The sequence below is a fragment of the Ictidomys tridecemlineatus genome, unplaced genomic scaffold, assembly GCF_052094955.1.
Source record: "Ictidomys tridecemlineatus isolate mIctTri1 unplaced genomic scaffold, mIctTri1.hap1 Scaffold_277, whole genome shotgun sequence".
Lineage (NCBI taxonomy): Eukaryota > Metazoa > Chordata > Mammalia > Rodentia > Sciuridae > Ictidomys > Ictidomys tridecemlineatus.
The window spans coordinates 358,105-384,525 of record NW_027522362.1 but is presented as its reverse complement, the minus strand read 5'-3'; the positions used below and the strand labels follow the sequence as shown (position 1 = coordinate 384,525).

At 39.4% G+C, this 26,421-nt stretch overlaps 1 long non-coding RNA gene and 1 pseudogene across 2 annotated transcripts; one reads left to right on the top strand and one right to left on the bottom strand.

Moving 5' to 3' along the window:
* The first annotated feature begins 10,539 nt into the window (after positions 1 to 10,539).
* Positions 10,540 to 25,361, top strand: LOC144373163 (uncharacterized). 2 transcript variants are annotated; one of them, XR_013432910.1, is made up of 5 exons: positions 10,540 to 10,919; positions 12,230 to 12,441; positions 16,230 to 16,412; positions 18,777 to 18,928; positions 25,284 to 25,361. It is a non-coding gene; the product is annotated as an uncharacterized LOC144373163 (long non-coding RNA). The 2 variants fall into 2 exon arrangements; XR_013432909.1 differs by having other exon boundaries at positions 12,230 to 12,452.
* On the bottom strand, positions 21,324 to 24,139 carry LOC144373165 (tyrosine-protein phosphatase non-receptor type 12 pseudogene; annotated as a pseudogene).
* Positions 25,362 to 26,421: the final 1,060 nt, after the last annotated feature.

Below are 26,421 nucleotides of genomic sequence, written 5' to 3'. Positions count from 1 at the left end.
AAGGAAGACAGTTATTATATTCTGAATCTCAAAAAATTCACCCCAGGAAGCCCCCATCTTTGCAAAATCAGCAGCAGAGTAGCATGGGCTAAGAGGACTTTTCTTCTGCCATCCTAAAGAAAGAGGGCCACCTTCTTTGTGAATGTGATTGTCCACCTCCTGCAGGAGCATACTGTACCCTTGGCTTCAGGGCAAAAAGATACTTGTTTGGGTTTCAAAGATCTTTCCTTCTGATTCTTATAGGACTAGAGTATACCAAGGTAAAGTTTATGTTGAGAGTTATTTAGCCAAATAAGTGACATTATGAGTTTGAAAGCTGGTGGTAGTTGACTTAAAAAGGATGAGGTAGTCATGAACTGAAACCAGAGGCCTAAAATTAAGAATGTCTGTGACTGTAACTTTAGCACATTTGCCTGAATGTTATAATATGTTCACTGTAAAGTCTAGAAGCCTTATAAATATATGACTGGCAGTTGCCTCAGGCAGAAATCTTTTACTGATGCAATGAGATAAAAGTAATTAAGCTACATGTAGACTGATGGGTAATTAAATCCATGTGAAGCATTTTGTAACTAATTGCCATGTTCTAATCACAGATTGCTTTCTATTTGTGAAGGTAAGTGTGTGTAATTGCACAGTCCTTATTTTCTTTAATCTGAAATCATCCCAGTTGGGTGAATATTTTTAAGCACTCAGAATCTTAGACTGTTTGGTACATTGCTGGTATAAGGGTAATTTGCATATTTTGTAACTTGAGGGCCTTTTTAGAGAAAAATAGCTCTGGTGTCCCTGACAGCAATTCTGTGGTCAATAGCAAATTCTACAATTCAGGCTATTTTATTTGATTTGGTTAATGTGTGAAATACCAGTAACATTCCAGGAATTACTTGGACTATGGCCTTGATCCCAGAGGGTAGACAGAGATCAGGAACAGGAGGTAGACTCCCTCCCTTGACCTAGGGGGTGAGGCCAATGAGTACTTGGGAGGGTCCAGGAGAGCAGCACGCTGAGAGCATTCTTCAAATCAGAGGACTGGAGTGGATTTCATCTCTTGGTGGAGGAGTGGAGTTAGATGGAGACACCTGTTCAGACTTGAGCGTTTTTGATACAGTTGCCTCTGCTGCTGTGTGAGGTGCTAGGGACTGAACCCAAGGCCTCCAGCATGCCAGGCAAGCACTCTACCCTGGAGCTACATCCCAGACCTCTTCCATACATCTCTACATACATCCTAATGGTTCTGTTTCTCTGGAGAACACTGACAATATGGAAGGAAAAAAGGAATGACTGTGATATGCCCCTGCATTATTTGACTTGCTTAAATACTTATTTATTTATGTATTTTTTTTTGTACCAGGGATTGAATTCAGGGGCACTTAACCACTGAGACATAGTCCCTGCCCCCCCTTTTATATATTTTGTTAGAGACTGGGTCTTGCTGAGTTGCTTAAGGCCTTGATAAGTTTCTGAGGTTGGCTTTGAACTTGTGATCCTCCTGCCTCAGCCTCCTGAGTCACTGAGATTTCAGGAGTGCACAACCATGCCTTGTTAAACATTTATTTTTTAAGCAAAAAATAAATTTCAATAAGGTTTAAAAAATATGTAAAGTAATCCAGGTGTGGGTGGCATACATCTCTAATCCCAGTGGCTCAGAAGGCTGAGACAGGAGGACTGCAAGTTCAAGGTCAGCCTCAGCAACCCAGCAAGGCCATAAGCATCTTAGTGAGATCCTGTCTCAAAATAAAAAGTAAAAAAAGGAACCAGGCACAGTGATGCACACCTGTAATCCCAGTGGCTCAGAAGGCTGAGGCAGGAGGATTGAAAGTTCAAAACCAGCCTCAGCAACAATGAGGCACTAAATAACCCAGTGAGACCCCGTCTCTAAATAAAATACAAAATAGGGCTGAGGTTATGGCTCAGGGGTAGATTGCCCCTGAGTTCAATCCCCAGTAGCACCCACCCCCCGCCAAAAAAAAGAAATGTATAAAAAGGGCTGGGATATAGCTATATAGTAAAGCACCCCTGGGTTAAATTCCCAGTGATTCCCTCTCTACCCATGTAGAGTGATGTCATCATGGGACTTTATCCATCTTGATCTTCCAGGAATGTGAGTAGCTCCCTAGCCCTGCTCATAACCCTTCAATAATGATTCCTCACTCACCCTCTCCTCCACCAGCCACTTCCTTCACTGCACCATAGTCCAGCTAGGTCATAGGTAGCACTTCCTGAATTCATGTACTGGGCCAATGTTATGTTTCACAGTTTCCTTCTGCTGTCTTCTCCCAGGCAGAAGCTTCCAGAGTGAACAATAATCATTATCATCTCTGACAATCTGTGAAGATTAGCTCTAAGGGGAAAAATAGAAAAATTGCATGTGCAAGTTATATTATGTGTCTTATTTTTAAAGCCATGATGAACTCCTTGAGCACTGTAGCACACTGCTATTTACCAAAGGCCATTATTAGGAATGCCAGTTTGCATGGTGCGTATTTGTGTCTTTAAGATCATAGTACATTCTGACCTGTCTGGTCTCTGAACTCCAGAGTGCTCTTTTGCCTCAATATTTTAATTTCTTCTTGTCTCCAGATCAAGCAAAACAATGACAGAGGGCTACTGTCTTCTTCTACCGGAGCCACAGGGTGTCCCAGAAGGGTTTTGCTTGTGGATGGCCCTCTGTGGAGACTGCCGGGGCTCTGGCTTGCAGGAAAGGCTGAGCACTCAGTTTGGAGGAGGGCTCAGGTAGTGCATCAGGCTCCCTTGAGGGGCCCTCTGGAAGACTTTCTGATCCCTCCAAGGAATCACAGTGGATAGAGGAGCACTGTGGGGTCAGGAGTCTGATTGGCTACACAGGGGGGATTTGGCACTAGATCACCTTCTGATGAAGCACCCTTTTTATCCCAGATTGGCAAGCACCAGAAGGCACTTTGGATTACAATAAGAATTTCAAGCCCTTTTTGGGTGGTTCCTAGTAATTGTTAAGTTCTGGGGAAGGGGTGGATGCTATACCTATTAAAGCTATTCTGTTCGCATTGCCAACCCAGGAGTGGGGTTTCTCCTCACTCAGAGGTGGGGTTCCCATGCACGAGCTCTCCTAGACATCTATATTCTTCCCTCTTTCACCTTAGCCACCGATCAGAAATTTGGCTCCAGTTTATTTCAGGAAAGGGTGCCTGGCCCTTCTCTGGCCTTGCTAGGCTTCTCTTCCAAGTGTCATGGTCCCCTCTCACTTCCCATTTCCTCTCTTTAGATCCAGGCCAACTCCTGTCTTGCCCACTCCTTAGCCTCTAGCTCAGGATGGTGAGGAAGATTCCCTGGGGGGCTCAGGCTCAGCCTCCTGTGTGTTCTGCCTGCCCCAGGCCAACCATCATCCCTCCTCTCAAGGGACTGTTTTGAGGGAGAAGGCAGAGGTTTTGAACTCTAAGGAAGCTCCCAGGTGCTAGGGTTAGGCTTGGTCCCTTACACTTTGAAGCATATTTCATGCAAATGAAAGTGCAGGAGGAACACACTTACATCAGATAAATTAGACTTTAACTCACCAGCTATAAAAAAACACAAAGACGATCATTGTCTAGTCATAAAGGAGCCAGTACAGCCACAGGACATGACAATTTTAAGTACTCATGCACCCAACATCAGAGCACCTAAACATATAAAGCAAACACTCACAGATCTAAAGGGAAAGCGAGGGCAACGTGAGAACAGTGGATTCCAACACCCTACCTTCCACAATGGACTGGCCATCCAGATGGAAGGTAACAGATACATGAAGTTACACTGCACTCCAGGCACTTATAAGAGGGCCTTCAAGCTAAGCTGTTACCCTTGTAGTCTTATCACTGATGGGGGGTGGGTGGAGGAAGGCACCATCTCAAAGATGTGTAACCACAGTTTCCTGCCACCACAGTGTCACCCACTGTGGGCTGTGGCCAGTGGCTACTCTGGTCTCCAGTTTAAGACATGAATGGCAGGGACTTTCCAGCGTGTCTGTCTCTACTTCATGGGAGTTGGTCCTGGCAGGAGATTAAGAGGCAGTACCAAGACCTTGCTGTCAGTTCCTAGTTCAAAGAGTACATCGAGCTTGCCTGCTCTGTGCTCTGAGCCCTAGCAACCCCCCTGCAGTCAAAAGCAGATGGACCTGAATATCAAAAAGTGGGTTTGTAACATTAATGATGTATTACATCCTTTTCTTATATCAGATCACTCCCAAATGATTATCATGAAGTGAATCTCACATCCTTTCTTCATTCTTTATCTTATCCATTGGGAAAAGGTAAAAGGTTGGCATCATACACACACAAGCTCTGGGGCTATATCTGACTCCTAAGCATGTCAGGCTTTATGGTTTGAGGTTTGACCTCCACACCTGCACATTAGCATCAGCCCTTGCTCTCTGACATTCTGACCTCCTGAGGCCAGAAATTCTGCTGGTCGGAAAATCATACCCGAGACTCATTGATGTAGATGAACATTCTACCACAGAGAGTTGAACTGGCATAAAAATTGTTTGATGTTTTATCTGTGGTTGAACTAGAAAATGCCCTTTAATATATTTAGTCTGAATTGCTGCATCGCTGAGGGTGACTGGCATGATGTTGGGAGCCAGCGACCGCACCCTGAATATGGTGCTGGTCTCTGCTTTTTCTTCGTTAGCGGTTAGAGTTGTTAGAAGTAAACAACTCCTTGTAAGGCTGTGGGGCTGGGCTCTGGCCTGCTTCCGCTGCGCTGTACCTATTAGATTTTTCCATGTGGTGCTAGTTCATTGGCGGGGCTGGGTACTTAAGGTAGGGCAGACCAACCGCTCGCTCTCTTGTTCCTGTTTTCTCATCATGATTCAAAGGTCCTGAGTAACTACTGAAAGAAGAATCCTGTGTCGTGTTTCCTTTGCCGGCGAGGGGTCGCGACAGCATGATTAGGCATGAACAGGTTGGCCTGTTCTGTCAAGATCATCTCATACCAAGGACCACAATCAGTCCTTTTGCTAGAAGCCATTCTGAAGAGGCACACCTTTTACCTGAGCAAATCTAGAAATCACAGCTTTGTTTTGGTTTTTCAAGTACTGGGTATTGATCCCAGGGGCACACTACCAATGAACTACTTTACAGCACTTTAAAAATCTTTTTATTATGAGAGATGATCTTGCTAAGTTGTCCGGGCTGGCCTCTCACCCATGTTCCTCCAGCCTCAGCCTCCTGAGAAACTGGGACCATGCATAGGTGTGCGTACTGCATCTGGCTAGAAATTATAACTTAAATGAGCACTCAGACACTAGCAGAATTTGACAATAGACCTATGTTAAGAGACTTTGATGTTATAGTCAAATATATTCTAAAGTGCTTTGATTGGGTGGTTTTATTTCTGAAAAAAATCTAGTCCAAGAGCCAACAATACAAACAGCCATGTATGTAGCAAGATGATCACAGCATCACCCAACAAAGCAAAAAAGTAAAAGCAAACCGTTGATTAATGTAAGATGTCAGTAATAGCTAATACTGGGTGCAGGATACACTGAAAATCTGCACTGTTACCTCAACTTTGCTGTAAACATGAAACTCTTCTAAACTGAAGTTTGTGAAAGGATGGCCCAACACACATTGGTAGGCTGTTGTGCAATAATCAGAAATGACATTTTTAGAGGTTGTAATAATGTGGAAAAGCATTAAGCCAAGTGAAAAAAGAAGGATGTAAAATTATGCAACTCTGAAAACAATGTGTACCTAAGATAGCCTCCAGGATGGCTGTGGACCCTCTCCCTAGTGAAGCTACTGCAACTGTGGCAAATTATTTAAAACAACCACTTGAAATATCTGGAAATTGTCCTCAGATGTACAATGAATGAAAAAACCCATTGAATCAAGAAAATCTACTAAGGCATAATAAGAACAATGAGACTCTGGCATTCATCCTCAGCCTGATTCTCCCTTGTCTTCCTTGCTGACACCTGCTGCATTGTGACAGGGGCTCCATTCTGGGTGGGTGCAGCCAAGACAGAGATCCCTTCCTGGACTTCCAGCTGAGGACTGCTGCATTCCCAGCGTAGGGGCAGGCCACAGCACTTCTCCCCACCTGGACCACAGCCCAGCCCAGGCAGTAGTGATGCTGAATTCTGGCCAGGGGGAGAGCATCCAGGAAAACAAAGTCTCTGAAGCTCTGCCCAAGGGAACTGACTTCATCAGGACAGAGTGTGGTGAGAGTCAAGTCTGCAGGCACTGAGAAGGCTTGGAGATTTGGGTGGCCAGCAATTAAGAGGACACTCATCACTTCACAAGAACAGGCTAGACCACAGTCCAGCTAGGTATTCACCAGGAGAGCCAGAGCAAAAGGGTCATCTTAGTGTCACACCTCAAAAACTTGTCTCAAAACCACCCTGCAAAGACACATGAATTTAATTGCTCCAGGGCATTGCCAAAAACAGATGAGCAGTCATCTGGCCATTAGTAGAAATTAACAGTTGGAAGTGAGACCTGCAGAGAGACTCAGCAAGGAGAGTCCAGAGGAAGCTCAGCCCAGGGGATCGCTTGAGCCAGGGTTTGGAGATCTGCCCTGCTGTCTTCCCTAGGCACGGTTTGTGTGCCCCAGGCTGTAATTACTGAGCATCAACATCAGAGGCCGCACACTAAGAGAAACTGTTTCCACTACCATGGTCCAGCTAAATTATAAAATAAATAAACAGGAAATCGAGGCCCAGGGAAGAATAAATGAAGGCACTCAGCATATAGAGTTACTGTGATACATAAATGAACATGATCAATTTTTAACAAGAAACTACCATAGAAGAGGGTCAAAGAAGCAGGAGAGTGTCATCCATGCATAGCAGTATTAGAAGCAGGTGACAGAAACTGCTCATGAGAGGCCCCAGATGTCAAATTAGCAAAGACTGAAGCAGTGTTATACATGTGTAACTAAAGCAAACTCCACTTAAGGAAGTAAGGGAAGGTATGAAGAAAATGTGTCATTGAAGAGAGAATACCAACAGAGACAGGAAGGGGAAAAATGAATCCAATGAAAATTTGTAAGAAGTACAATAACTAAAATAAAAAAAATCATTGTAGGAACACAATGGTGGATTTGAACTTGCACAAGAAAGAATCTGTGAATCTGAACACAAATTGACAGTTCACATAATCTCCCAGAGAGAGAAGAAATAGTGTCAGAGAATGGGGACACCATTAAGTGCACCACGTGATGAGAGGGCCTGAAAGGAGAATGGGAAAGAAGCTGGAAAAATATTGGAAGAAATAATGGCAGAAAACTTCCCAGATTTGAGGAAAACCATTCATCTCAATGACACCCAGTAGGACCTGTGCAAAGAGAGCCCCAGCAGACCCATCAGAATTAAACCACTGAAAAACAAAGAAGAGAGCAGAAACCAGCAGGAGAAAAGCTGCTCATATTCACCAGAACTAGAAGCTCTCGCTCCCAGGAGGCAGTGAATGACATGCTCAAATAGAAACATGGTCAGCTTCACATCTGAGACACAGCCAAATGAAGGTGGGCTGTCCACAAATATCCTAGACCCAGAGGTTGTGTGGCTGGCAGACCTGCCTGACAAGAGCTGCTAAAGAAATTCCCTCCAGCTGAAAGCAAGTGACCCAACACAGCAATTCAAGTCCACAGAAAAAAAGAAAGAATCTGACAAAGGCAATTATGTAATTAGAAAAGACACTCTAAAAGTGTATTTTCCTTTCTTCTCTTAATTTATTTAGAAAAGCAATTGCATAGAACAATATATAATTGTATTGTTGAACCTACAACATACAAAAATGTAATTAGCAGGGTGAGGTTGTGCACGCCTGTCATCACAACAATTTGGGAGACTGAGGTGGGATGGCAAATTCCAGGCCAGGCCTGGCAGCATAGTGGAGACCCTGTCTCAAAAAAAAAAATAGAAAGGTCTGAGATGTTGCTCGGTGGTAGAACACCCCTGGGTTCAATCCCTAGGATGCCAAAAAGAAAAAAAAATAAGGAAAAAAATTATTCGACAGCACAAAGGGAGCACGCAGTAGCAAAGCTGTTGTAGGAGTAAGAAACCCCATCAGATCGAATCTCACATCCACAGGAGCAGATGAGGAGAACCTCCAATGGTGAATAAGGAGTTCAATATAATGACTCTAAAAATATTTGTTCTTATTTATTCTATCATCCTCATTGACAGACAAAGTTGCATGACAGTTATGGAAATAGTTAACTTTGTAACATTGACAGATATAATATGTGATGTTTACTGTGTTGGCGGGGGACTTTGGTCATTGAGCAACTTGAATAACCCTGCCCTTTGGCCTTGTACTTCCAGAACCCACTGGCACCCTGACAGGTGTTGGCTGAGTAGGACCCTGGAGCGGTCTCTCTGGGAATAGAATTAAATGTTTATAATTCTAACAGGAAGTATCATCCAGCGGGGTGACCTTCCTGGAAGGAATTAGGCAAACAGGGAATGAAGTGAAGTGGGAAGGATGGCCTGAGTTCAGGGTGTACAGGGTGCTTGGATGCTGGATGGACTCATGCGGTGGAAGGCCCAGGGCTGGTCCTCGCTGCCTTTCAGAGGAGTCCCACAGCTTGATGTGGGTAGGGAGGGGACTCTATGTGCTGCAGCCCACCTTGCCAACATCAGGGTCGCGTGAGACAGTGACAAGAGCTCAGTGCCTTCACCAAGAGCAGAACCAACAAGGGCACAGCAATCAAACCCTCTGCGCCTGCCCACCAGCCCTGGTACGTGCCCTGGTACATGTAGGGAGGCCCACAGGGAGCAGCCCTGGTGCAGCAGATGCCATAGCAGCAGCACCAGCAGCTGCAGCAGCAGCAGCAGCACAGAGGCCCTACATGTGTGGCAGGGGCTTCCTTGAGATTTCACCTCCATCTTCGTGAAACTGCCCCAGAGCCTCTGGTGTCCGTTCATGAGAGTGATTTTGTAACCTCCCCCATGGCTTGCCCTCTAGAATACCTGCTGATAAAACAGAAGGAACTTGAGGTGCAGTCGCAGAGTAGAGCCCGCTGCTTCCTCCTATTTATATGTGTGCATTCACAAACAGTGCTTCTAATCATTTTCAATCATCATGCTCCCCCAGACCTGATTTTCAAGGAACTTAGTTATTTTAGGCTGAGATATCTACGACAGTGTATTTGGTAGAATAACTCTGTCCAGTCAATCATTGTGCTTTACACTACAGAAAACACCCCTGAATGCTGGAACCAAATTCCAGTTGCTACAGAGTTTGGTTGATTGTTGTATAAGTGCCTGTACCCCATGGTACATGGAAGAAGGCAGTGCTGATTTTGTCATTCTTTTCAGTGACATTTCTGTTATTGTGGATATGTAATTTTACTTTCAAACCACAACTAACTAGAAGTTGGAAAGAAGTAGTTAGGTCTTGGATCTCAAATAATTACTAGATCCAATACAGATTGAAAATTGAGTTTTCACAAAAATAACACTATTCCATTTTTCTTCTGGAGGGTTCTGTTGTGCTCAAATTTTCCTTGTTATAGATCTAAACTACCATTGACGTTGCTCAAAATTTGTTTTATAGCTATCAACTATAATGTTCGTAATCTTCAGTTTTATTTCCAACCTCAACAGTAGTAAATAGTTTTATTTTAGGAAGTTGGTTTTTCTCAATTATCATTTGAATGTACACTGATATATTTGTAATCATGGTGGAATTCTTCAGATCACTATCGAGCTGCAAGTTCATGATTCACATTCATTATTCAAAAAATATATATGTGGATCTCTGTCATGGGCTTAATGTGTAATCAAAATGGAGAGCATTCTATCTGTGAATGTCAAAAGCCCAGTATGCATTGTTATCTGCCATAGATATTTTGTGAAATTTGCACAAGTCCAGCTTAATGGGACTTCCACTCTTTCTTCATTTACAGAATTTTAATTAGAGAAAACATCTGCCCTCCCAAGAATGAAGGAAGGAAGGAGGCTGGGATGAAGGGAGAAAATAGGAAATAGCAAATAACTAAATGCTGTTTTCAATAAGTTGCTTAAAATGAGATGGACTAGCTCTGAGTTCTGTTTTAGGGCTGTTGTCATAAGATCACATGAAGGAATAGCTGTTAGGTTTCTTGGGGATTTTTTTAAAATTAAATGATCTTGAACTGATCTAATTTGGGCCCGTCAATGGTCAGATTTTCTTTTTATTCTTGCAAAATGGAGTAATGTCCCTGATATGACTTTTTCTGCTCACACATAGAGCCTGAACTTTTTGTTAAACTTATAAATAACTATTTTCTCTCATCCATAGAAGAAAGAATGGAATGGTTTAGAAAGCAGAAAAGGAATGTTGAAAAAGTATCTCAGTCAGTAATAATGAAATCCCAAGTAATTTGTTCTTGTCCTTTTCTGACATATGGGTTCTGTTTTCTACCAATGGATTCAGCAACTGCACTTTCCATCATGGGTAAACAGAGCTCTTCCAGGTTTCAATTCTGTATTCTGTCAAGCTTACCCTAGAAAGTAGGATTACATTTTACAGATATCATGAGGCTTCTGCTTAGGCTGGACTACATCTAACACACTTCTGCTTTCACAGGTATTATCTGAAAAACAACATGGAGATAGAAGTGCTTTGTTCAGATGAGGATGCTCAGGAGTTGTTCCTAGAGGGTCAAGTTTCCCTTCTTCAGCTCAGTACTGTGGAAGTTGCCACCCAGCTCTCCATGTGAAGTTTTGAACTCTTCTGCAACATCGAGCCTACTGAATATATAGAGGACTTATTTAAACTTAAGTCACAATCCAGCTGTCACAACCTGAAGAAATTTGTAAAAGTCATTAACCAGGAGACATTTTGGGTGGCATCTGAAATTCTTTGAGAGACAAACCAGCTGAAGAAGATGAAGCTCATTAAGAATTTTATCAAGATAGCATTGCACCTTAGGGAATGCAAGAATTTTAACTCAATGTTTGCAATCATCAGGTAAGAGCACATATCAGTCTTCAGATTCAGTTTATGTTACAGATTAGAAATCATCTCCCTCTGGGGATATCATATGATTTTATAAGACATGATAGTTTATAAATGACTGAGGTTTTTAATACCATTCTGGTAATCTAGATTGTCATTGACTCTCAGTGAACAGTTATTTTATCTGATTCTTAATCCTTACCTTCAAGAACCTCCCATATGTTGATTTGGAGATTGGACATTTGAAATCCATCACATTTTATTTTTTTTATCTTGGACTGTGTGAAAACTATTTGAGCTGCTGGGAACATCAATTAACCTCCTTTTAAAATAATAATAACACAAGGAATTATCAAGATTATTTGATATGATGTATGTGAAATTCCATTGGAGAGCATGGAGCTGCATCACAATAAATGTTAATTTTCCTCCCCTTTAAGTGCTTAGATCAAACCTAGTAGAAATTGCAAATGAAAAAAAATAGTTATTTTAATGTTAAATATGACTGTAAAGTTAATCATTTTTATCTGATGGGAGTTTGATCATGGTGTCATGACTATTGTGTCTTTTGTTTTAATTTCTTACTGGAGAGCATTTTCCTACTCTGTTTTATTAAATGCTTGCTGTGAGCCAAACACTGTTCTAATTGGAGTAAAAGCAACAAAACTTGTATTCTAGAGGTTTTGCTGATGGTTTGCTACTCAGCTTTCATTGTTGTAACAATGTTGCTAAGAAGCTTTTTATACAGAGGAAAGGTTTATATTGCCTCACAGTTTCCGAGGTTTCAGGTGGTGGTCATTTGCCTCTGTTGCCTTTTAGCCTGTGTTGGGGAAAACAGGTGCATGTGGTGGAATAAAGCTACTTACCTCATGCCTCAGACAGGAAAAAGAGATAAAGAAAGAATTCAGGGTCCCAGCATCAAATTTTAGATATATTTCAGTGACCTAAGACGTCTCTCTAATCCCTCCTCTTAAAGACACCCTCTATCAACTTCCAATAGCACTATGGAGGAGGGGCTGAGCTCATACTCACAGACCTTTGAGGACTTGTGGGACCTACACTCTAGCAGATAATAAACAGATCAGGGGAGTATAAAGGGAAGAAGAATCCAACCCACAGTCTTGGCCCTGACTCTGCTTCTATCTGGCATTCTCATCACCCAGGATTACCCAAGTTTACTCTGCATGACTCTATACATTGCCAGCCATGGAAAGCATCCATGCAGATGTATTTGTCAGTAAATAAGCAGTGCAATGTTTTGCTTCATCCATTTCAGAAGAGAACATTTACATGCATCCCTCTTTTCTTTCTTCCTCTCTCAGTGGCCTAAACCTGGCACCAGTGGCAAGAATGGGATCAACCTGGGAAAAACTTCCCAATAAATATGAAAAGCTATTTCAGGATCTCCAAGACCTATTTGACCCTTCCAGGAACATGGCAAAATAATGCGATGTCCTCAAAAGTCAAAACCTGCAACCTCCCATAATTTCTCTATTCCCAGTTATCAAGAAGGATCTCACATTTTTTCCTGAAGGTAAATGCAAGGTAGGGGAGTTCCACCTTCACTTGTAGCAGTATATAATAGATGCCATGTGATTTCCATTTTCTTCTTTGCCAATTACAGGAAGCAATTCAAACCTAAATAGGCTGGTCAGCTTTGAGAAGCTAAGGATGATTGCAAAAGAGGTCTGGCAAGTTGACTGAATGGCTTCACTTAACATTGACCCAGGTCTCATGTTCAGGACTCAGTGAGAGATTCACCTCCAGTGGCACATATGGGACTAGAGAGCTTAAGCTTAGAGTTTTCATACTAATGAAGAAATTTTACATATTTATATCTGCAGAATTGCAGACATTATATTAGGATGTACCAAGAATCACCATCAAAAATTCATTTGGAGTGGATGTCTAACTTGGCATCATGTGTAATTTTGACTATTCATAAAAAGTTTGTCTTTCAACTATTTTTAAGTGAACATGAATCATAGATATTTATTCCTTATTTTTAGAACACTTTCTTGTAAATATGTAAATATCCCAAACAGTATTGTCTCCTTATTCACATGGTAGATTTAGTTGTCACCTTAGTAAAAAATGACTAGGAGACAAAATAAGTCAATCTTTTTCTAGAACAAAAATAAATATGTTTGTCTTTTCAACCAGAAAAAAATGTGTCTAGTAAGGTGGTGTGTGTGGGATGATTATGCAGTTTAATGTTTGTGGACTTGTAAAAGGGCTTATGAAGAAGTTTAGACCTTTATTTCTGAACATGTGATCTCCTTGTCTATTTCTGAACCTGTGCTTCAATCTCCATGGCTCTCATATAAAGGAAGAAGAAATGGGAGAAGGGTTTGGGATAAGTGGTGGAGGACTTGCATAGCCACACATAGTTCTTGCTCAGTTCATTGCATTATTTTCCTACCTGGTATATTTTTGGACAATTTGCATTGTTTGAAATCTCTTTCCCTAACAGAATTTTAGATGTCAACTGACTTCAAATTTAATCTGTTGGGGCCTGTGCTTTTGAATTCATGATCCATGAGATCTGTGAAATGTTTCATGATTATTTGGGGAACTGTGGCCAGACATAATTCCAGGCTCTCAGAAAAAAAATTAATATAATTTGTGCCTTGAAATTAGGAGAGCCCAAAGGAGGGGAAGGGAAGGAGAATATTAGAAAATATTTAAATTGTGCAATTAAAATACTACTGCAGAGATATTTTAGTACATATGAATAAAGTAACAGGTGCCCACAGAGTTAAAATCATATGTTTACAGGTTAATGAAATACAGTTTCCATTATATATAAAACAATATTTTAAAAAATGATTTTTAACAATTCATGTGCTAAACAGTTTATGTGTGTAGATTATCACATTTGCATGATTGTTATATTAACTGATTTATTATATTATTATAAAAACTCATCTCATTCAACCCAAGGAATATGAAAAAAAATTGAGAATAGTGGAGATAATTTTATTTGAATCTTTAAAACACCATTTTTAGGAGATTTAAAGATAATACAAGGCTTAATGATTATAGCCTTGAATTCTTGCATGAGCTTTATTATATAATTGTTCACTGTCTTCTATATAAACATTTGAATGCTCTGTAGAGGAAAATATTAGAATTTCCTAATTGAATCAGAATGAGTGCCAAACACATTTTTTGTATGTATTGTGTGTAATTCCTTTTAAACAACAAAAAAGACGATTTATTATCTGCAATATTCTTTGATCCATTTAACAGTTTGCTTAGGGAATGAGGCATGTGACCTTTCAAATGTAGAATACGTATATAGTTTCTGGAAGTTTCAAATAGATAAAATCACCCCATGCTCAAGTGAGTTGCATAAGGACCTTTCCATCCTTCAGGTCTCTTAGCCAGGGTAGAACAAATGCAACAGTGCTGGAGGTGGCTCAGACAGATGGTCCTAAAATGTGGGCATGCTGAAGTTCCTTAATCAACACCAAAAAGCTTTATGAAGATGGGCTGATAGTTCTAAATGTGAAGCAGTACCTGTCCAATCTGGAGCTGGAGATGGATGAGGAGAGTCTTCACGTGATGTCTCTGCAGTGTGAGCCAGCAACCAACACACATGAGTTTTTCTGGAAATGGTTGCAGACTCTGACTGCCATGTGTGTTTGTTTCCTGTGCAGTGACATGCATGGTGACAGGATAAGGCCCAGTATAGACAAGTAGGTTTCTAGTTCTCAAGTGCATAACCTTTCCCCTGTCCTTGATGAAGCCTTTGTGTCCAGCTGAGTTAGTGTATGGAGGACAAGACGATGGACATACTCATGTTGTTTGGTTTCATTCCACTGCAGCCAGTACTCATTTACAGGACACATGGGCAGATGCAGTTCAAATTTGCATTGCTTGTTTTCTTACCAAAATACTCACAAAGCAATGTGCAACCTGAGGGGTTGGGGCCTCACAGGTCAGAGGGCACAGGACTGGATGTTGTACTGTCATGTATATCCACAGCCTATATGGTTCCCAGACACATATTCAGCTGTTATTTAAAACAATAATTCTACCACCAAGTGGGCCACAACTTAGGCTGACGTGTAGGTCTCAGCATTTTAAAAGGTTGGCCTAATGATGAGCCAGGCTTGATAGATCACATGTGTAGTTAGTCCTGGCTACACAGGAGGACTAGGGGAGAAGATCATAAGCCCAGGAGTTCTAAGCCAGTCTGGATAACAAAGAGAGATGCATTTCTTAAAAATAAAAAATAAGAACCTCAGGGCTGGGGATGTGGCTCATTTGGTAGCACGCTCGCCTGGTGCGGGGTGCTGGGTTCGATCCTCAACACCACATAAAAATAAAATAAAGATATTGTGTCCACCTAAAACTAAAAAAAAATAGATATTTTAAAAAAAGAAGGACCTCAGAATATAGCTCAGTGGTAGAGCGCTTGACTAGCATGTAGAATTCCTTGGGCTAGTCTCAATCAATGCACACTAAACAAAGGCATTTTTCATTTAGAACAATTTTTGTGCCTTGTATATAAACATGTGAAAAATAATGTTGTACAGAATTTAAATGTTAAATAGATTAATTTAGAAGATTCACAGTTAGGAACTTTATGTCATGGTGAAGAGCTTGTTCTATTCAGGGAGAGCGCTCTGATTTCAAATCCTGCTTACAACACTGACTAACAATGTGACCTTGGAAGAGTTACTTTTCTTTCCTTATCCCAAGCTTCTGAGTGTGTCACATGAGGGAAGAACATGACATTGAATTGTTTAGATATTAAGATTCTACATGCACAACATTTAATTGTCCCAATAAACTGGTTTGCCTTTTTTCTACCATGGAATTTTTTGCATAGTGTAATACATAAGCAATTGTTCATTATTTGCTTACATATATGATTCTCTATAGAAGAATTTGATAGTCAATAGGTTACAGTTTGTAGAATTTATTAAATTAAAAGTTAGCTCAGATGTGTCCAATAGTTTTGAATGTCATTTTACAAAATTATTCCTGGTGATTTTCCTGTTGCAGTTTTTACCCCATTCAGGGGACACAAACCATACACCTTTCTATTTTTTTACTTGGTGTTTTCCTATTTCATCTTCCTCAAGATTACTAATTTCCTTAATTAAATACCTTTATCCTGCCAGTGCTTTCTCATTTTCTGTAACTAAGGTCCCCCCTCTCAATTTCTGGCCTTTATAAGTAACAGCTAGGAGAGATGGGTATTTTAGTATTCTGAAATCAGAAAAGACTCTTGTAGTTCTACAATTATCTTCTACATAGCTGCTAATATTTTAAATTTTTTGTAATAATTTCAAACCAAACAATTTCCAGTGCCTAAGAATCCTGGTAACAAAAATCCTGTTGTATCCAAGACCTCACAAGTGGCTCTTAGGACATAGTCACAGCAGAAGGAACATCCCCAACCACATAAGGTCAACCACAGACTGCAGGTTCCCACTGTGGTCCTCGATACTTTAAGGAACAAGGTGTCTGACAAGGATCTCTCACCTTTTGGTAAGTGATGAAACTCATTCCCCCCCTTTCTTTTCCTTAAAGTGAGTTTTATTATTGTTTCTGAAAATTTGTTTTTTTTTTTATACTTACACCCTGTAGTTGGGTTCATTCCAACTTTGTTTTATTTTTTGGTATTATGTATTGCTGTAATTTTCAGATTAGTTAAAAAAATGTTTATTTGGACTAACTTGTCTATCATGCTTGAATGTCTTTGTGACTATTATCTCCAAACTAAACAAATATTCAGCAAGGTACACTTTATTTTTACCAGTGATCAGACAGTTTCTAAACATAATATATTATTAAATAACATTTTTTGACTTGGCAAAATAAGGAAATAAATGTACAAGTTACACATTTAGTAACTTAATTTTTCTAGTAATGAGTTTATGTTCATATATGATTTTTCAACTAGTTTTGCCTTATAATCAATGAATTGTAGAAATATAGTCGCAATATTTTCAGCTATGTGATCTGTGTGGAAATGATTATGTTTCTTTTTTATTCTACTATGGTACTGGGGATTGAACTCTGGGCCTTGTGCATGGTAGGCATGAAGGTGATTTCTTTTTATTAAATCACTGATTCTGAAACTTGGGAGCAGTGAGAATACATCTAATGCCTGAATGTTAAACAGCAAAAAACATTTTTAATTTTCCCTTTGAAAATAACTCACCTAAGGCTGGGGTTGTGGCTCATGGGTAGAGCACTCACCTAGCATGTTTGGGTGCTAGGTTCATTCCTGAGCACCACATAAATAAAATAAAGATATTGTGTCCACCTAAAACTAAAAAAAATGTTAAAAATAACTTATCTACTAACTTAGGCCCTTTATATGAATGTAAAACAAGTAAGTTTTATGAAATGGATGGGCTCTCTATTTCTACATATAGGTAGAAGGAAACAATGCTAATAAAACTAAAGAAATTTTAAAAGGGGATGGATAGCAAAGAGTTTGTTTAGATAAAATTATTTGGCAGTAATGGAGTTCCTGCATTATGTGAGTTGGACATTATTAATGTGTTGGAACACTCACGGACTCTATCCTTGCCCTGTTCCTCTTGACCAGTGAGTGTCTTGTTGAGTTTTATGGGAATGTGAGAAAAGAACACCTTTACTTGACATCAGTCCTCTTTTAAATATTTTGTGTCATTCTTCCTATCTGAAAAAATCAAACACAGGTGTCTTGATTGCTGTTGCTCTCAACAGATATGTATTCCTAAATTCCCTGCAGACTGACTTCTGTCTCCTGTGCTGACATTTTTATTTGGAAGATGATCAGTCTTCCTTTTAGCTAAAAACAGCTTTTTAGCCATATTTTATATAATGCATGTGTGCCTACATATGAAGCTCTCTCCCACTTTCTATACAGAATAACTCAATATATTTTAGCTCATTTTGGATTTATGAAATTACATGTGCTTGAAATATTACTTGACATCTTATTATGTTTAGTATAATATATTTAAAGCAATGTTATATAAAATAGTAACTTAAAGGTAATAAGAGGGATTTTCCCCATTCTAATTAATGAAATAATTTTGTTTCAAAGTAAAATTTGACTTCTTTATTTCTAAAAAATAATGTTGAGCCACTTTAAATCCTCATGCTACTGGATCCTGCAGTGGCCCACCCCTCTGCTGAGGTCTTCTGTCATTGTCTCTCTGACACAGTATTTTTACATGGTGTCTCCTGCTCCTCTTTAATGTGCTTGTTTAAGTATCAGGGCACAGAATTCCTACAGCTCTTTCATTCACTGTTTGAGAAAGTTCCTCTTAACCCTTGCCCCTTTGCTTTTCTCCATCATTTCCACTTCTCCACAGCTAACATTTCCAGCCACACTACAATGTGTTTCCATCCTAAAGCTGAAACAACTGGAGTTGAAATTGGCTGTGACATTGTCATCCTAAATTCAGATGTTTTATAATTGTATGTTTATTCTTCATTGTTGAACAAAAGTGACAACTTTCAGGTTTGAAATACAAAGTAAAATATCAAAAACAATCTGTAGTAGTCTTGTAGATACCAGTCAAAACTAAAACCTCAGGACTGGGGTTGTGGTTCAAAGGTAGAACACTCACCTGGTGTGCGTGAGGCAATGGGTTCAATCCTCAGCACCACGTGAAAATAAAATAAAGATATTGTGTACACATACAACTAAAACTACATGTTTATGAAAAAAATCCAGGTATCTTGTGCCTTTGGTGATCTGTTTGTACTATGAGTAGTAACACAAAGAACATTTAGATTGTAGGTAAGATGAATCAGACTGTAAAAGTAAATCTTAACACAAAAATGTATTTAGTCATTACTATTTATTTTTGTCTTCAAAATGCATAACCTAAGTTATTTTTTCTTTTATAGGCATTGGCTCTCCAGAAGCTTTAAAGAAAATTCTTTCCCTAACTGAGGAAGGAACTTTGGAATGTCACAAGAATCCAGCTGATGATAAAATACAAAGGCATCTTCTCAGCTGTCTCCTCCTCCAAATTCCCCACAGAGTTCTCCAAGGAAAGGTAGAACAAAATGAGTTGTTCTTTTCCTTTATCAAAATTTATACTTTTCAGTTTTAGTAAATTCTTGAATTATTATATTGTATCGTATTATAGAATTTTAATATTATAATAATTTTTAATTATCTCTTTTATGATGTTCAATGGAGTTTTTGCCCTCCATGAATAAACTTGGAATTTTTAAATTTCTTTTTAATATTATTCTTATACTTGATAGAATTGAATTAATAAATATAAAATCATTCTAAAATTTAAGGTTTATATTGGCCCTGTGTATAAAAGATACTGTTTATGTGAAAATTCCTTATAACTAATTTTGATCGAAAAACATTAATACAGAAAAAAAGCTCTTTGGAAACAAAAAAATACTGATGTTCCTGATTTATATTTCCACTGTGTTAATATGGGTCTTGTGTTTTAGGCAATATAAATATTCTCCTTATATGGATACTTTCTTATGTTAAAATAGATGATAATTCTCTTCCCCATAACTCTCCAAGTTCCTTCCTTCTCCTGCCCTTTAATTAAAAGGGTGGGTGTCAATCATTAGTAAAAGAGCTAAGAATTAGTTTTCTTTCAAGGAAGATCTAAAAGGTTAATCAATTATTAGATTTCACTCACTCAACAAATGACTGCTCTTTTTGTATACATTTCAGGCATCTGTGCATTTTGTGTGGTTGTCTGTTCTAGGCCCTTGTTAAATGGTGGATATGTCTCAATTCATTTCTCATCTGGTTGTTAGGTGGTAGTGGAAGTCAGCTAAGATGTTCTGGCTCTGGGTATTAACCAGTACCTCCATTTCTCTTGAGAGTGAAAACAGTAATTAGAAAACCAAGGCACCACTGATCCATGGGATGATTCCTCTCTTTCCCACCCCAGTTTTGCTTCATCTCAATAGATGAAGGAAATGGGAGAATTCCTCCAATGTCAGGTGCTCCATCTGAGTGATGATTTTTCTAAGCAGTGTTTTCTTTCTTATTGTTTTTTTTTGTTTTGTTTTGCTTTTGGTTTGGGTTTGGGTTTGGGCTTTTTTAGCAAAATTTCAGGGAGGGATTTAAATCTTTCTTATTAGAATTTGTAGTTTTGTTTATAAAAGATATTTCATATAAGAATATGTTAAATCTTTAAACCCAGGTGTAAACTCTAAATGAGTAAATACCTGACTATTATATAGTTGGAAACATACTTCGGTTAGGAGCCCTTACAATACATATATATATTCTAAATATTTATACATAAAATAATATATTTAGGATATATATCTACTGTGGTGTCCTTAATACATTATAGAAAAGAAAAAAGTAAATCCTGAGAAGGTTTGCTTTTCTTTTCTATTAAACTTATCAAGACAAGCCTCTTCCTTGATATTTTCAGAAATATTTTAGGAACAAAGGAAATTTAAGGATATGGTTAACCTGGAGAATTATGTGGAAGAAAATTAACTATTTTTAATATAAGAATGAATCCATAGAAGGAAAAGATTTTGATTGCCTAAAATGTAGTCTCTTTAAAAATACAACAAAAAGATAATCAAGATTCATATTAATATAATGAAAAAAATAAATCTGGAGTATCAGCATGTTTTATATTTTCAAAGAGCTCTTCTGCATTAATGTTATATGATCTGTTTAGGACAGGAAATGGAGATGTGTTGAGGCATTTTACAATGATGGTCTTGGGGAAAGTACACATTGTATCCTAAACAATTAGCTTTTTATGTGATTCAGCTAACACATTCTTCACTTATTTATGTATTTCTTTATTTAGTTGTGATTGGAAACAATACATTTCTTTTATTTATTTATTTTTATTTGTGCTGAGGCTCAAACCCAGGGACTAACATGTGCTAGGTGAGCACTCTACCACTGAGCCACAACCCCATCCTGCTAATACATTCTTAATGTTGAAAAATGAGTAGCAAAATTCCAAAGAGACACTCTTCAGGTGTTATTTCTTATTGTTTTTTGAAGACAATCTTCAGTTGAATTTTTCTCTGCTGCACTTATCACTCTAAAAATTGAAAACAAGATTAATGACTTTGAAGTTTGGAAAAAATCTCACTTTCTTTTTTTTGGCACTGTAAAATTGGTTTTGTTTTTTAATGGCAGGTCAAATATCCTGAAACATAACATATTTTGATAGTCTTCTAATCCTAGTTGAGTTCAAATATTAAAGTAACACACACAAGCTAAGAGAATTCAATATTGTTCCAAGGCACTTACTGAATCTCCATGACTAGATGAAAACAAGAACGATTAGGATGACGATTAGACAGTATATAATATAAAAATAACTTTTTGCTTACAATTTACAAAATGTATTATTATTACAATCTTTCATCTCTGATAACCTGCAATGCTGGCTGCATGAATCCAGCATTTTTAAAATTCAAAAACTATTTTCTAAAACTTCAGGGCAAATAATTTACAAATAAGGTACACAAAGATTTAGACCATGCAGAAATTTCTTACATCTTCTGTTAATAATATTTTATGACTGCAACTTTATCAAATTATATACCTACTTGCCCTGTACATATACAAAATAATGCATACATGATAAAACAGCAAAAGAGTAGTCCTTAAACTCAATTTATCATAAAAGTATTACTATATTAACATGTCTACAAGCAGCATGTAACAGGGTTAAGAGAAATTAATTCAATAATACTTGAAGTTACAAAATAAACCATATTTAATACTTTTTCCTAAGGCAGGTAGATGGTCCCAGCAAAGTAATATCATGGTAACAATCTACACTGCTATTAGTCCCACATTTTAAAGATGGAATACTATAAATCTGGCTTTCAGTGGCACTTGGATTTTCCAGTAAATTTAAAGTGTCTTTTAGCTCCCTGAATCATGTTCGTTCTGAAGGTGGATCTCTTGGTCCTTTGGGTTTTCCACAGCGATTACCAAAACCAATATCTGTGGCTTCTGTTGGACTCTCTGCTATTTGATCTTTCTTCTCACTGGAAGTAGATGGACATTCTGTACAAGTCTCTGTGTGAATATCTCCTGCTGGATGATCACATTTTACATTTCCAGAGGTTTTCAAGCCTTTAGATTCTATTTGTTCAGACCATTCCTAACTTTGGAGTTCATTCCATTCTGATCTTATAGGTATATTATGTTCACTTGCCAAAACAAAAGATTCAGGAGTTCTTTCAGGTAGGGGCGGTGGTGAATCTTCACTAACATCACCATCTTTTTCAGCACCCAAAAGTATTGTTTCTGCCATATCATGTCTAGCAATGGACATTGGCGATACTTTCCTAGTAGAAATGCTTTCAGTACTAGTGGCAGCAGAAACCGTGGCACTTGCTGTTGAAATATTAGTTTTATTCTTGGTCACAGCACCATCAGAGTTCCTTTCATCTGAATCCAAGTCCTCAGAGTGAAGAGGATTAGTAAAGCTAAGGGGTGCTCTGAATAGAGGTGAACTATTTTGATGATCCACAAAGGTTTCAACGTGTGCTGTAGGAATTGGTGTTAAACTCAGTTTTCATAGTTTGACAGTGCATATCTGAGGATTTGCCTTCAGATAAATCAGGTGTGGCATTTTCAGGTCCATGAAATGACCACATTACATGCCCTTTTTTATCAAGAGGCAAGCAATCTGGCCTTGGAGATGTGTCTGAATTCTTCTGTGATTCTTCTGGTGCAGTAATAGGAGCTTTATTTGACTGTGCTGCGCTACAGTCCACACAAGAATTCTGTGATATGTCATCAACTTTTAGATCCCCTGAATTTACTTCCTGTGGCTTAGACATTTTATCAATTATACAAGATGAAGTAGATTTAATTTTAATTGCATGTCCCCTATTCAAGAGTGCGTTCCCATCGAAACTTTTTGGTCCCTCTTGGAGAGGGACTTTCTTAATCTCAAAAATTAAATTTTGCTCCAATTTTTTATCTATTTGTTCAATAGTTGATTCATTTTTCCCTGGAGGATCTGTTGATTTATTATAGTTTCTGTTGAGGTCTGTTGAATGCTGTTCTGAAGAAACCACATGCAATACTGGCTTTGGGTGGTATCTGTCATTGTCCTGCCACACAGTAGTGACTGTTGGAAAAGCTGAAGGGGGAGAAGGTGTCAAGATGGGCTGCACTGGATGAGGTTCTGGTGGTTGCAATATTTCTTCCTTAGCATCCCCTTCTACAAGGCAACTTCGAGTCCTTGGTGGTTTTGGAGAAGGAGAATCTTGTTTTTCTGTATCTATGGAGCTGACCAAACTTTCAGTGCGAATTTCATTCCCTTCATCAGCAATTTTCTGGGTTCCATGAATTTCATACAACTGTAGCTGTTTTTCAAACAGTTGGGCGATAGCTCTATGAACAAGCTCATATTGCTCCTTTGTTTGCACTGCAGAGTGCCTTTGAGTTCTCATTTCTTGTATTAAATTAAATACATTAAATTCTTCTGGTATTTTCCCAGCTTTTAGTAAATTCCACGTATAATCTATGGCACAAATGGCACCTGTTCTTCCACAGCTTGCACTGCAATGAATACATATAGGAACATCTTCAGGTTCTTGGTGTTTCCTCATTAAGCTTAGCATATCCAGAATAGAATCAAATGATGAAGGAACATCATGGTCTGGCCAGTTCACATAATGAAACTGATAGAGCCTACGAGATTCATTTTGAAATTCAAGTAACAGTGTCCTAATGAAGTAGTCTGTCCTTGCTTGTTCATCTTCACAAGAAATTTTGAATGCTGCAAATGTTATAGGGTCTTCACCACACAAAGGCCAGTAGCGCTCACATTTTTTCCTTCCCATCTCAAATTCTCGACAGGCCATTACAATGATTACAACGTTGTACTCCCATATCATTCTCCAAAAATCGATTACTGGATTTGCTAAAGGTCCTTGGGTCGCCACATATGCTTTTGGCCCATAGACACCCTTAATAAAATTTGCATTGATATAGTCTGAATCTTGAGAAGGAGTCTTTAAGGTCAACTTAACTCGGCTGTGATCAAATGGCAGTATGTCCTTATATCTGTTCTTTTTAACATTTTCTTCTTTTTCTCCAGTGGCTGTGGGATAAATCTTTTCTGTTCTATATTTGGTAGATAATCTTCTTAATCGCATGAAGTCCCAGGCGAAGTTGTCCTCCCCATTGTGGTCCGGACTCTTCATGGCCTGGACCCTCTGGATGAATTTCCTCAGGATTTCCACTTGCTCCATCCTCCCGCGTCCCCCAGGCTGCGGTCCTGCGGTCGCTGCCCCCCCCCCCCCCCCCCCCCCCCCCCCCCCCCCGCAGAGCCAGCTCCGTCTTCCCCAGCTCGCTCCCCCTGCCCGTCCCTCCCTCCCGACCCCGCCAACCCTGCCGCTCCCTCCTCCTCCCCACCGCTCAGGCGGCTGCTGTGGTGGCACCTGCCCGGCTCCGGACACCACAACTTCCAGGAGCAGCCAGTCGTTCTCCCACAGTACGAGGACAGCCGCTGTGGCTAGCGCCAACCCCAACCCCCAGCTTGCTCCATCCTCCTTCCCCGCCCTCCTCCTCCTCCGCCCGAGACGCCGCTGCCGCCTCAGGAACACTGCTCTCCGCTCGCTCGCCCTGCCCCCTTCCCCGGTTCTTCCCCCCCTACCCCCCACTCGCAGCCGCAGCAGAAGCCGCCGCCTCTCCCCACAGGCGCGCCCCCACCGCCACCCCAAAATCTCACTTTCAAGTCTACTCAGTTGTTTTTATTTTTTCCCAATATTGGAATTCAAACCGAGGCCATGGTTATATGCTAGGCAAGCACTACTGTGAATTGTCTCCAGCCCAATTTATACTTTTGGTAGGGAGGGTGATGTGGATTGAACTCAGGGGATTTCAACCACTGAGTCACATCCACAGTACAATGTGCTATTTTATTTAGAGATTCACTGAGTGGTTTAGCACATCACTTTTGCTGGGGCTGGCTTTGAACTCATGATCCTCATGCTTCAGCCTTCAGAGCTGCTGGGATTGCAGGTGTGTGTAATTGCCCCCAGACCCAGTGTCCCTTTATGGGTTATAATAGTAGTGTAACTCAAAGCCAAGGGAGCTAAAAATACTCAAGTTATGCTGTGGTTTCTGCATCATTTCATAGCTTTATGACAATATAAATACACTTAGGGCAGAATACATACACACACACACACAAAAAAGATACAGATGTATGTGTCCCTTTTTAACATTTAATTACATGATTTAGCTCCATCAGATTAAACACTTACTTTAATGTTGTATTCACTTTGTTAATGAAACCCTACTTCAATGATGATAATCCATGGCTACTTTCTTTGTTGCTTGTATTTGGTAGACTTCATTCTGATGTTGTGAACCTAGAATGTCTAACTTATGTTGTTTTATTTCTCATGTAGGTCATCCTTTGGCTCCCAGTGGTACTGTATATAATTTTTCAGATTCTGGTCACAGTAAAATTTCTTCATGATCCAGTATTCTCAGCAATTCTTTGTTTGACTCTGTGCCAGTCTTGCTCTAGAGGCAACCTGTCAGCATTGTGGAAACAAACTTCGGTGTGGCAGGACAGAATGGTGGACCATGACTAAACCCCATCTACCCCTGAGGGTAGATGGCTTTCCTTAGCATTCTTTCACATACCTTCTTCCAAGTCCCTGTTAAGAAGGAGTTCCCCATGTGGACTAGTAAGTATGGGTGACAGTATGCTATAGACCTCTTCTTTGATGTAAGCCGCTTTCCTTAAGTATATTTGTATTTACATTTGATAAAGAATAGTTTAGATATTCGAGTTTTATGACATCTGCTGTCTTACCTGCAAATAACAAGAGTGATTTAAATGGAAAAGAGTTCCTTTTTTCCCTGCAAATTGTTTTGCTTCAAGTTGTGATAACAATTTAAGGTTTTCAAAGTGTGCGCTTTTTTATGTGAAAGATAAATGAATGATAAAGCTGATTTTGGAATTGTTTTCAAAACTTCAAATTAGTGACATATGACTACACTACTTCCCTAGAGTCTTGAAACTTTTACAAACACCCCTTCCCAAACACGCCTGAATGTGCACATATTCACACATAAACACTCACAGAATTTTTATCACTCTCAGTAAACACCTTTAATTTCTATTTGGGTAAATCGGAAAGAATTAAATTAAAATATTGATTACAACTCTATTCACACTTGTACTGGAATAGAAATCTCCATTTGGCGTAATCTGAGAGGACTATGGAAAAGTGGAGAGTTAGGAATTTGAAGCAAAATCCTCTCAGAAAACTTATGAATCTCCATTTTTCTCCTAACTGGACCTTTCCCATGCACATTTAAATGTGTCCCAGAAGCTCCCATTAAGACAGATCACCATGGATCCCATGTCTCCTCCTCGAATCTTTCCTATCTCATCTTCCTTCCAGAGCTACATATGCTGGCCCTCTCCTTTTATTATCTCTCCCTCCCTTTCAGGTATCTCTGAACTGGCTTCCACCCATCATTCCATCTGTAGTATTAATGTCTCAAGGCCTCTACTCCACTAGGTCCTTTGAC